The sequence below is a fragment of the Trachypithecus francoisi genome, unplaced genomic scaffold (assembly GCF_009764315.1).
Source record: "Trachypithecus francoisi isolate TF-2019V2 unplaced genomic scaffold, Tfra_2.0 Contig00787, whole genome shotgun sequence".
Taxonomy (NCBI): domain Eukaryota; kingdom Metazoa; phylum Chordata; class Mammalia; order Primates; family Cercopithecidae; genus Trachypithecus; species Trachypithecus francoisi.
The window spans coordinates 63194-76223 of NW_022680899.1; the positions used below are offsets into that span (position 1 = coordinate 63194).

General features: G+C 48.3%; 1 long non-coding RNA gene across 1 annotated transcript; it reads right to left on the bottom strand.

The window, feature by feature from the left end:
- Positions 1–919: 919 nt before the first annotated feature.
- LOC117089035 lies at positions 920–12068 on the bottom strand. The gene is made up of 3 exons (XR_004439465.1): positions 11917–12068; positions 6693–6771; positions 920–2144 (listed from the first exon to the last, which is right to left on the bottom strand). It is a non-coding gene; the product is annotated as an uncharacterized LOC117089035 (long non-coding RNA).
- Between the last annotated feature and the right edge of the window lie 962 nt (positions 12069–13030).

A 13030-nucleotide genomic window follows, 5' to 3' on the forward strand; every position in this document is an offset into this window, starting at 1 on the left:
GACACAGTGAGACTCTATCTAAAAAAAAAAAAAAAAAAAAAAATGATGGAGCAACTACTAACCTTGGACTGGTTCCTGGGAAGCTCAGAGCCTATCTTTTGCAAGTGTCCTGATCCTCTTCAGGCCTTTCATGTGTGTTTCCTTCCTGGCTTCCTCCTTTTTTTCTCACACCTCTGAACCTGCTGTCAGGTGTAAAGTTAGGTGGGCCCAAAATTTTTTTTTTTTTTTTTTTTGAGACGGAGTCTCGCTCTGTCGCCCAGGCTGGAGTGCAGTGGCCGGATCTCAGCTCACTGCAAGCTCCGCCTCCCGGGTTTACGCCATTCTCTCGCCTCAGCCTCCCGAGTAGCTGGGACTACAGGCGCCCGCCATCTCGCCCGGCTAATTTTTTGTATTTTTTTTTTTTAGTAGAGACGGGGTTTCACCGTGTTAGCCAGGATGGTCTCGATCTCCTGACCTCGTGATCCGCCCGTCTCGGCCTCCCAAAGTGCTGGGATTACAGGCTTGAGCCACCGCGCCCGGCCGGTGGGCCCAAAATTTAAGAGCTCATGAATTTGATGGTGTGGGAGTGTCCTAGACAGTCCAGCCCTTGGGAGTGGGGAGTTGGGCAGAGAGGAAGAAAAGCATTCCAGGGACCAGAGTCAGAAGCAGAGGGACTCCAGGCTCAGAGTAGGATTTCCAGGCTGAGGAAAGAGAGGCCGTGGGTGGGGAGAAGGTCCAGATCAGGACAGGGACAGAGGGTGTAATCTGGAGGCTCAGCCAGAAATAGCTCCCTCCAAAACGCAGGCAGCGAGTTGGAGGGGTAAGCTGCAAGGAGGAAGGGGAGGTGGGAGAGAATGGATGGACTGGTGTTCAGTGAGCTGACTCTTCCTAGCTTGGCCTATTTCCCCAGGGAACATGCCTGGGAGGCTGTGATCCTCTCCTCCTTCCCGGTTTCTGGAGTCTGAGTTTGGAATCCAGGAGTCTCTCCCACAGCACACAAAGCTGTCCTGGCAGTGTGTGGGGAGGCCCAAGCCTGGCATAGCCTAGAGCCTCCCGCCCCCTGGGGCACCAGGCTATGCCCCAGCCTGGCCCACTCACCTCTCCTGGTAAAGCATGGGCTCCACCGGGACAAACCCTGGGGCTCTGCTGTCAACCCCGTCCCACCAGTTCGACCACAGGACCCTTCACGTAGGCTGGGTTCTTGGGGCTGCTTGCCCAGACTTCAGGTCACTGCAGCCCCCATGCCCACCCCAGCAGCCTCTGATGCCCCTGGACTTCACCTGGTGGCCCTGGAGTTCTCTGCACCCCCATTTATTTCCCGCTAGTCACCACCTGAGTCTAAGGTGCCCTTCCTCAAATGAAGGCGGGAGGTCGACCCGTGAACAGAGAGATACCAGACCCCAGAGGTGACGGGACTCCAGGGACAGACACATCTCTGCCCCAAGAGACCCTCTCCTTTCTTGTGACTGTCCTGGGAGAGCTGGGCTCTCAGACCTCACCCAGACTCATCTGTCCCTTGGTGTCCCCAGGTCCTCCTGACCCAGCACAAGCCACAGAGCTGCAGCCTAGACCCAGAGTCCTCTCTGTGACTTCCACTGGTCTCCCCTTGGGGTGACCCCTGTGTCCCCAGGCTCCTTTGTGGCCCTCCTACACGGGATGAGCATCCAGCGCTCAGCGTAGACTCTGGGGTCGCAGGCATTGTCTCTAAGGCCACCGCAGGACACCTCATCAGAACTGGCCTCTATCCTTCACTGAGACATCTGCCCTGGGAGAGGGGAGGAGCCCTGACCCTCCCCAGTCCCAACACAGGCCCCGGGCAAAGGCTGTGTCCTGCTCTTGCAACCTGAAGGTGGCTGCTAACCCTGTGGGGGTCCTTCCTGCAGGAAACCCTGAGACTAGCCCGCTTCCCCCAGACCCCATGGAGAAAGGAAGGGTTCCATGCTTAAGACTTGGAGGGCAGAGGGGAAGAAGCCCCAGAGAAAGAAAACAGACTTTTCCAGAGACAGGAGAGGGTGGGAAAGGCTGGGGAAAGTTGTGAGAGCCACCTACCTAAAATGGTGAGCTGGGTCCCGCTGCCAAACACATGCTTCCGTGAATTATGCTTGGATTGAAACCCCCAGGGCCAGCACTGGGGGCCAGTCCAGGAGCCGTGCTGGGGCAGGAACCTGCTGGGTGTGATGGGCACAGGGCTGCAGTGTGTAGACTGTGACCTAAGCACAGGGCATCGGGGTGGCCAGTATCCCAGTAGTATCCCTGTGCCTGTCCCTTCTCTGCAGCAGGTGCCACCCACAGCCTTGGAGTCACCCCAGCCTCTGTCCCTGTCTCTGAAGCTGTTGGTGCTGATGGCAATGCTAGCCCAGTGGCTCCCAGCAACTCCCTGAGTGACACATCCCCTCAAGCAGCTGTGTGGTGTGGCTGAGGAGTGCTGAGGTGCCTCAGACCTGCCCAACCTCACATGGCCCCATTTTAAGGGCCTCTGAATTTCACAAGTGTCCCCAGTCAAGCCAGGCTGCCAGGCTGACTTCCTCCCTGGACCAGGACACTGGGTCACTCCAGACTCAAGAGGAGATTCCTCTCCTTTTATATCTAACCAGGAAGATGCAGCTTAGTCTCACTTTCTTCATGAAGCCTTTTCTGATCATTCATTCCATCTGTCCATCCATCCATCTATGCATCTGTCCATCTACTCATGTGTCTTTGCATCCATCTATCATCTCTCCATTTATCCATCCATCTACCTATCTGCCCATCCATAAATCCATCCTGTCTACCAGGCACTGTTTTGTGTGCTGGGGACATGGTGTGGTCCCCCATGCTCTCACCCCCATCTCTCCCAGGTCATGGCCAACAAGGCACTCCTCATGGTCATGTCCAAAGTCCTTCTGCTGTACCTGGTGTCTCTGCTGGATGTGACATGGGCCTGGCCCCTCTTTCCAGTGACTCTTTTCCCCTTGGGGTCTGACTCCCCTTTCCTCTTCCCCTGGCATCTGTTTCTCCATGGCCTATGCCCGGCTGCTGACTCCCCCAGACCCCCACCCAGTTCTTTCTTGGCCATTTTCACACTCTGTGACCCCCATTATTGCCCACATGGTGAGGCTGGAATCTATCCCAGCTCCAAACCCTCTCAGCTCCTCAACTGACTACTTTCCATGCCCAGTGAGCTACCCAACAGGACTCTCAAACTAATCACATCCAGAGATGACCACCTTCCCCCAGCCCAGCTCATTTTCCACCTTCAATTCATCACAATGACCAGGGGCAGTCTCAGCCCCTCAGCCAGAAATCTGGAGTCCCAGGACTCAGTCACCTCGCCTCCCACACTGAAATGGCTTCTGCGTGCTTAGCTACTGCATCTAGATATAATTTTCTTCTTTTTTTTCTTTTTGCTTTGAGACAGAATTTCACTCTGTCACCCAGGCTGGTGTGATCTTAGCTCACTACAACTCTGCCTCCCAGGTTCTAGGCAATTCTGTCTCAGCCTCCAGAGTAGCTGGGATTACAAGCATGTGCCACCACAGCCGGCTAATTTTATATTTTCAGTAGAGTTGGGGTTTCACCAGGTTGGCCAGGCTGGTCTCGAACTCCTGACCTCAGCTGATCTGGTCGCCTTGGCCTCCCAAAGTGCTGGGATTACAGGCGTGAGCCACTGTACCCAGTGACATTCCCTTTAAAGCTGAAAGAAGGCTCAGTATAATTAAGAAACAATAAAACCACCTTCTGAGACTCCAAAACCATAAGAAGAGTGAACTTTGCTTTTATGGATTTTAATCTCAAACTCTCTTTGGTACAAGGATGTGGTGTTGAGCTGGGGCTTACTGGGTGCAAGCTCCCTGCCAGGGGTTCAGACCGGAGTGTTTCTACCTTAGAAGCTGGTCTAGTAATTGGTGATTGGTTTTGTGATGTGAACATAAGATCTTTATTTATTTATTTGCTTATTTATATGTTGAAACAGGGTCTCACTTGGACACCCAAACTGGAGTGAAGTGGCAGCATCATAGCTACTGCAGCCTTGATCTTCTGGGCTAAAGCGACCCTCACACCTCAGCCTCCTGTGTAGCTGGGACCACAGGCATGTGCTACCATGCCCAGCTATTTTTCTTTTAATTTTTTTTGTAGAAATGGAGTCTCACCATGTTGCCCAGGCTGATCTTGAGCTCCAGGGCCACCCAAAGTGTTGGGATTATAGGCACCAGTTACCATGCCCAGCGAGACATGGTAGAAAAGAAATTTTCTTTTCCTTTCTCTCTTTTTTTTTTTTTTTTTGAGACGGAGTCTTGCTCTGTCACCATGTTGGAGAGTAGTGATGCACCCTCAGCTGGCTGCAAACTTTGCCTCCCAGGTTCAACTGACAGTCCTGCCTCAGCCTCCAACTAGCTGGGACTACAGGCGCACAACACCACAGCCAGCTAAGTTTTGTATTTTTAGTAGAGACAGGTTTTCACCATGTTGACCATTATGGTTTCAAACTCCTGACCTTGTGATCCACCCACCTCCATCTCCCAAAGTGATGGGATTACAGGCCTAAGCCACTGTGCCCGGCCTTTATTTTTTGTTTTCAATAAAAACTTTATTTGTTTTTTGAGATGGAGTCTCGCTCAGTCACCCAGGCTGGAGTGCAGTGGCAGTATCTTAGCTCACTGCAACCTCTGCCTCCCAGGTTCAACTGATTCTCCTCCTTCAGCCTCCAAGTTACTGGGACTACAGGCATGTGCCACTATGCCTGGTTAATTTTTCTTTTTGTTTTTGTTTCTGTTTTTTTGAGCCTCCTGAGTAGCTGGGATTACAGGTATGCACCATCACGCCCGGCTAATTATTTGTATTTTTAGTAGACATAGGGTTTGTTGGCCAGGCTGGTTTTGAAATTCCAACCTCAGGTGATCCACCCTCCTCAGCCTCTCAAAGTGACGGGATTACAGGTGTGAGCCACCATACTTGGCTCCATTTTTATAATTGTGGTCAAACATACATAACATCAATATTTCCACTTTAAGTATTTTTAAACATACAGCTCCATGGCACTAAGTACATTCACACTGTTGGGCGACCTCCACCACCATCCATCTCCAGAACTCTTTCATCTTCCCAAACAGAAACTCTAAGTCCCCCATTCTTCCTTCCCCCTCACCCTGATAACCTCAAATCTACTTTTTGTCTATGTGAATTTGTCAATTCTAGGTACCTCATAAAAGTGGATTCAAATGATATTTGTCTGTTTGTGTCTGGCCTATTTCACTAAGTGTAATGTCTTCAATTTTCATCCATGTTGTAGAAGATTTTTGAAATCAATTTAAAAATAATTGACAATTAAAACCTATTAAGACCTATTTAAAGTAGTCCAGCCAGGCGCAGAGGCTCACGCCTGTAATCCCAGCACTGTGGGAGGCTGAGGCAGGGGATCACCAGGCCAGGAGATCCAGACCATCCTGGCTAACACAGTGAAACCCCGCTTCTACTAAAAATACAAAAAAACAGCTGAGCGTGGTGGCATGCACCTGTAGTCCCAGCTACTTGGGAGGCTGAAGCAGGAGAATCGCTTGAACCCAGGAGGTGGAGGTTTCAGTGAGCCAAGATTGTGCCACTGCAGTCTAGCCTCGGTGACAGAGCAGGACTCTGTCTTAAACAAACTTAAAAAAAAAGGTTGGCCGGGCGCGGTGGCTCAAGCCTGTAATCCCAGCACTTTGGGAGGCCGAGACGGGTGGATCACGAGGTCAACAGATCGAGACCATCCTGGCTAACATGGTGAAACCCCGTCTCTACTAAAAAATACAAAAACTAGCCGGGCGAGATGGCGGGCGCCTGTAGTCCCAGCTACTTGGGAGGCTGAGGCAGGAGAATGGCGTGAACCCGGGAGGCGGAGCTTGCAGTGAGCTGAGATCCGGCCACTGCACTCCAGCCTGGGCGGCAGAGCGAGACTCCGCCTCAAAAAAAAAAAAAAAAAAAAAAAGTTTAAAATGTGGCCTTTGAAAAGGGTGTTGTCTGTCAGTATACAGTATATAAAATGTATGAAAGGTAGCCTGTTCCAGAGTTAAGTTTGTAAAGCTGAGGACCATCTGCATATACACGGCACACCCTTTCCCTGCACCACAGTATCTTCAAAAATTCTTCCCTCCAATCTTTTTTTTTTTTTTTTCTTTTTGAGACAGGGTCTCACTCTGTCACCCAGGCTGGAGTGCAGTGGCATGATCACAGCTCACGGCAGCCCTGACCTCCTAAAGTGATCCTCCCATCTCAGCCTCCTGAGTAGCTGGGCTTACAGGCGTGAGCCACTACACCTAGCTAATTTTTCTTATTTTTATTTTTAGAGATGGGTTCCCACAATTTTGCCCAGCTCATCTGGAACTCCTGGGTACAAGCATTCCACCCATCTTGGCCTCCCAAAATGCTGAGATTATAGGTGTGAACCACCATGCCTGGCCTCCAATCTCTTCAAATTTCAGAACCTTACCTTTCTATCACTGGTAACACTATTTCCCTCACAGGATGCATGGTTATTATCAAGAAAGGCAGGAAGGATGAAGATTTCTAGCATTTCTCTCTCAGTCCCATTTGGTGCTTACATCTTATTTTGGGTTGCACTTGACATCTTGACATATGGAATACTTGTCAATTAGGCTTACAAGAGCCTTGGAGTGATCATGTGGGTAATCTTGATGAGAGATATGATCATTAAATTCTAATCAAAATGTAGCATCAAACATAAGACAAATACTTACATGTGATAAATCCTGCATGAAAGAGAGGATAATGGTGCCCACCTCTGATCATCTGTCCCAAATCAAGGCAGCAAAACTCCTGCAAAGAAAAAAAACTAAAGCATGTCTGCCAGTTGCAGGCCTGTGTTAGAGAAGGCTCTTTCTAGGGGCACCAGAGAGAATGGAGTGTAATTCAAACTGGAAGACTTTTAAAGCCAGAGCTAGCTCACCTATTGAGGCTATACCTTTTAACTCCACTCAACTGCAGTAGTCAGGACTCTTGTTGCAAGTGACAGAAACCCCACTCAAACTAGCTTAAGCCTAAAGACAGATTTATGGACTGTCTCATGGAATTCATAAACAAGATAGTTCTGACTATCTCTCAGAACTCATTGGCCTTAAGAACTATGTGGAGCCAGAGACACAAACACCACTCTCTTCTCTTGTCATGTCTCTGTTTCTTTGAGATTTGTCCTTTTTTCTCAGAAATTCCCCCAACCCTCTAGTTCACATAAGATGGAGTGCAGTCTCCCTCAGCTGCCCAGGCAGGAGGGCAGTGGCATAGTCTCGGCTCACTGTAACCTCTGTCTCCCAGGTTCAAGCGATTCTCGTGCCTGAGCTTCTGAGTGGTGGGATGACAGGCATCTGCCACCATGCCCAGATAATTTTTGTATTTTTAGTAGAAACAGGTTTTGGCCATGTTTGCCAGGCTGGTTTCGAACTCCTGATAGGTGATCCACCCACCTCGGCCTTGCAAAGTGCTGAGATTACATACGTGAGCCACCGTGCCCAGCTACTGATGCAATAATAATATTCTTAACTCTGGTTCAAAGACTTTTTGAAGAAGCAGATGAGCATGACAGAATTGAAACTGATTTGGGGGATCAATTAAAATCTCCATCTAGGTAGGGCGCAATGGCTCACACCTATAATCTCAACACTTTGGGAGGCCAAGACAGGCAGATCACTTGTGGTCAGGAGTGTGAGACCAGCCCAGCAAACATGCTGAAACCCCATCTCTTCTAATAATACAAAAATGTGCTTGGTGTTTTGGTGTGCACCTTTAATCCCAGCTACTCAGTAAGCTCAGCCATGAGAATCACTTGAACCCAGGAGGTGGAGGTTGCAGTGAGCCACAATCACACCACTGCACTCCAGCCTGGGCAACAGAGTGAGACCCTATCCCAAAAAAAAAAAAAATAATCCCCATTTATACATAATGAAACCAAAAGATCAAAAGAAAGCAGAACGATTTTGTTGCAGCAAAACACACTGCTTGCTGTCAATAAAAAGATTACAGTCCTAACCTTTCCCCCAAGAATTCTGTCAGATAATCTCAAAGTTATCAAAATGAAATGGGATTATTTAAAGATGAAGGACTTAAAATATTTGGCCAGGCACGGTGACTAATGCTTGTAATCCCAGCACTTTGGAAGGCCGAGGCTGGTGGATCACCTGAGGTCAGGAGTTCAAGACCAGCCTGGCCAACATCATGAAACCCCATCTCCACTAAACATACGAAAATTAGCCGGGCATGGTGGCCGGTGCCTCTAATCCCAGCTACTCGGGAGGCGGAGGCAAAAGAATCACTTGAACCCAGGAGGCAGAGGGTGTGCGCCTGTAATCCCAGTTACTGGGGAGGCTGATGCATAAGAATTGCTTGAGTTCAGGAGATGGAGGTTGCAGTGAACTGAGATCTCACCACTGCACTCCAGCCTGGGTGACAGAATGACACTGCCTTAAAAAAAAAAAAAAAAAAAAAATCAGTGCTATTTTAAGTGTTTTATGATTAAACTTCTATAATTGTCTATTGCACTGAGTTCATTATTTTTATTGTATTAAACTTTAGATTCATGGGGCACATGTGCAGGTGTGTTCCATTAGTACACTGCAAAATGTTAAGGCTTAGGCTTCTATTGAACCCATCACCCAAACACTGACCATAGTACCCAATGACTAGTTTTTCAACCCTTTCCCCTCCTTCCCTCCCAACATGTGGAGTTCCCAGTGTCTGTTATTTCCATCTTTATGTCCATTTGAACCAACTGTTTAGCTATTTATTTATTAATTTATTTTTGAGACAGAGTCTCACTCCTTCACCCTGGCTGGAGTGCAGTGCCTCCATCTCAGCTCACTGCAATGTTCGCCTCCCGGGTTCAAGTGATTCTCCTGCCTCAGCCTTCTGAGTAGCTGGGATTACAGGCAGGTATCACCACACAGGGCAAACTTTTGCAATTTTAGTAGAAATCAGGTTCCGCCATGTTGGCCAGGCTGGTATCAAACTCCTGACCTCAAGTGATCCACCTGCTTTGCCCTCCCAGGGTGCTGGGATTATAGGCATGAGCCACTGCACCTTGCCTATTTTTAAATAATACTTAATTTTCTTTCATTTTCCTAATACTTTAGAGTACAATTATATAACGATGTTAACTTTTTTGGGGGGGTGAGACAGGGTCTCACTCTGTCACCCAGGATGGAGTGCAATGGCTCAGTCATGCTTCCCTGCAGCATCAAATTCCTGGGCTCAAGTGATCCTCCCACCTCAGCCTCCTAAACAGCTGGGACCACAGGCATGCACCACCATGCCCAGCTCATTTTTCTAATTTTGTGGAGACAGGGTCTTGCTATGTTGCCCAGGGGGGTGTCAAATTCCTGAGCTCAAGCAATCTGTGCACCGCGGCTTCCCCAAGTGCTGGGATTAGAGGCCTAAACCACCATCCCTGGCCTAATAATGTAGAATCTTACTTAATGCTTCATAGTATGATTTTTAAAGTTTGTATATGAAATGTATTTAAATATGTAGTTTGATCTTTTGAAAAACATTTGAATTCCTAACAGATTATAAAATACTAGTTGTACCCAGGAGGCAGAGGTTGCAATGAACAGAGATCAAACCACTACACTCCAGCCTGGGTGACAGAGAAAGACTCCAGCTCAAAAAAATAAAAATAAAAATAAAAAAGAGTAGTTGTGTTAGGGTTCAAACCAGAGAAGCAGAACCAGTAGGAAAGATACACAGATTCAAATATACACAAACATATAATGACACACATCTGCATAGATATAGAAACGGATGGCTTCTACCCAGGCACAGTGGTTCATGCCTGTAATCCCAGCACTTTGGGAGGCTGAGGCAGGCAGATCACCTGAGGTCAGGAGTTTGAGACCAGTCTGGCCAACATGATGAAACTCTGTCTCTAATAAAAATACAAAAATTCACCAGGTTTGGTGGTGCATGCCTGTAGTTACAAAAAATCGGGGAGCTGAGGCAGGAGAATTGCTTGAACCTGGAAGGCAGAGGTTGCAGTGAGCCGAGATCACGCCACTGCACTCCAGCCTGGGTGACAAAGCTAGAGTCTGTCTCTAACAAACAAACAAACAAACAAACAAACAAACAAAAAAGCTATATACAGACATACATCAAGATAGATAGATTGGTAAAAATTTGGCTTCTGCATTTGTGGGGTTGGCTAAGCAAGCCCAGAGTCCACAGGACTGGACGTCAGGAAATGACAATCACGGGCGGGCTGGAGCCACACAGGCAGGGCCAAAGCTTGGTTTTCACAGGCACTCAGGAAGAAAGATCCAGAGGGAAGGGACCACAATTGTGGACTCAACTGCTATTTGAAGTCTGTGCTCCAGGAAGTCATAAGCCCTCTCTTTTTTAAAAAAAGAAAGATAAACTTTTTGGCTTGTGGTGCCACAAGCTGTAGTCTCAGCTGCTCAGGAGGTTGAGGCAGGAGAATTGCTTGAGCACAGGAGTTAAAATCTAGCCTGAGCAGCATAACAAGACGTTGGTTCTAAAAAGCATTTAAAAAATAGTCGGGCCACAGTGGCTCACGACCGTAGTCTCAGCACTTTGGGAGGCTAAGGTGGGTGAACTGCTTGAAGCCGGGAGTTCAAGATTAGCCTTGCCAACATGGTGAAACCTCATCTCTACTAAACATACAAAAATCAGCCTCGTGTGGTGGCGCATGCCTGTAATCCCAGCTACTCAGGAGGCTGAGATGGAAGAACTGCTTGAACCTGGGAGGCAGAGGTTGCAGTGAGCCGAGATCTCACCATTGCACTCCAGCCTGGGCAACAAGAGCAAAACCCCATCTCAAAAAAAAAATTTTTTTGTAACGAAAAAATTTTTGGAGATAAGGGGTCTTGCCCTGTTGACTAGGCTGGAGCACAGTGGCACAGTCACACCTCACTGCAGCCTCAAACTCCTGGGCTCAAGCAATTCTCCCTCCTCAGTCTCCCTAGCAGCTGGGACTGTAAGTGCATACCACCATGCTGACTAATTAAAAGAAAAAAAAATGTAGAGAGATGCGGTCTCGCTATGTTGCCAAGGCTAGTCTCACACTCCTGACCTCAAGATCTTCCCACCTTAGCCTCCCAAAGTGCTAGGATGTGAGCCACCATCCCCGCCTCAGTAAACCAATACTGATACATTATTATTAACTAAGGTTCATCTTGATTCAGATTTCTTTACTATTTCCCGTAATGTCCTTTTCCTGTCCCAAGATCTCATCTAGGAGACCATACTATGTTTAGTTCTTAAGTCTCTTCAGGATTGCTGCAGTGTAGTGACTCCATCTCGGCTCACTGCAACCTCTGACCACTGAGTTCAAGCTATTCTCCTGCCTCAGCTTCCCCAATTGCTGGGATTACAGGAACCTGCCACTATGCCCAGCTATTTTATTTTTTTTTTGAGAGGGAGTCTCCCTCTGCCCCCCAGGCTGGAGTGCAGTGGGGTGATCTTGGCTCACTGCAACCTCACCCTTCCGGGTTCAAATGATTCTCCTGCCTCAGTCTCCCAAGTAGCTGGGATTACAGGTGTGTGCCGCCACTCATTTTCTTTCTTTTTTTTTTTTTTTTTTTTTGGAGACAGAATTTGAGACGGGGCTTCACCACATTGGCCAGGCTGATCTAGAACTCCTGGCCTCAGGTCATCCACCCACCTCAGCCTCCCAAAGTGCTGGGATTGCAGGTGTCATCCACTGTGCCCGGGCTATTCTGCATTTCACTTGCAAAATATTTTTCCCCTTACAATAAATTGCTCTATGCTGCATCACCTTTGCTGTGTGATTCTTATTTACATTCTTCATTTATTTAAATTATTTATTCTTTTTGAAACAGGATCTCACTATGTCGCCCAGGGTGGTCTCGACCTTTTGAGCTCAAGCGATCCGCCCACCACAGTGCTGGGATGACAGGCATTAGCCACCACACCCAGCCTAAATTCTTTGAAACTTACAACTGCGGCCCCAAAACAGCTGTCAATCATTGCACCACTGCCATCCAGCCTGGGTGACAGTCTAAGGCCTCATCTCACAAAAGGAAAAAGATATATTAAAAATAAATAAATGAATAAATAAATTTATTTTTCTTAAAAACAGGGTATGCCAGTCAGGCATGGTAGCTCACACCTGTAATCCTTGCACTTTGGGAGGCCGAGGAAGGTGCATCATCTGAGGTCAAGAGTTCAATACCAACCAGGCCTACACGGTGAAACCCCATTTCTACTAAAAAAACCTACAAAAATCAGCTGGACATGGTGGAAGGTGCCTGTAATCCCTGCCACTTGGGAGGCTAAGGGAGGAGAATCACTTGAACTTGGGAGGCGGAGGTTGCAGTGTGCCCAAGAGTGCACCAGTGCCCTCCAGTCTGGGCTCCTACAGAGTGAGACTCCAGCTCAAAAACAAATACAAATAAAAAAGACAGGGTCTTCCTCTGTTGCCCAGACCAGAGTGCAGTGACGCAGTCACAGCTCACTGCACACTTGACCTCCCATGCTCAACTGATTCTCCTGCCTCAGTAGCTGGGACTACTGGCACACATCACCATGCCTAGTGAATTTTTTAATTTTTTGTGGTGATGGTCTCACTATGTTGCCCAGGCTGGTCTTGAACTCTTGGCCTGAAGTGATCCTCCTACCAAGTGCTCCTTACAAAGAGCTGGGATGTCAGCTGTGAGCCACCGCACCCGGCCCTCCAAAGCTGCCTGTTCCTTGAGCATGATGTGTAGCAAGGGGAGCTAGAGTGAGAGCAGCACCATGGGTAAGGGACAGGACTGCCACCCTGAGCTATGTGACGTTAGGCCAGACCCCTTTTCTCCAAGCGAGATCAACCACATGAGTGATCTCGGGAGCCCGTGCCCACTCAGACAGCCTGGATTTTAGCTTCATAGGTGGATGGGAACCTGTGAAGGTTTAGAGATGCTGGGAGAAACTTTTTCCTGGGAGAGCTTTCCAAATAGGAAACAAACAGAGCCACCCTGGCCCCCGCTGACAGAGGATCCTACCAGAAGTCGTCACCACTGTGTTGCTCCATGCCGGTGGTGATGTTGATGTGATCGATTCAGGTAGTTGG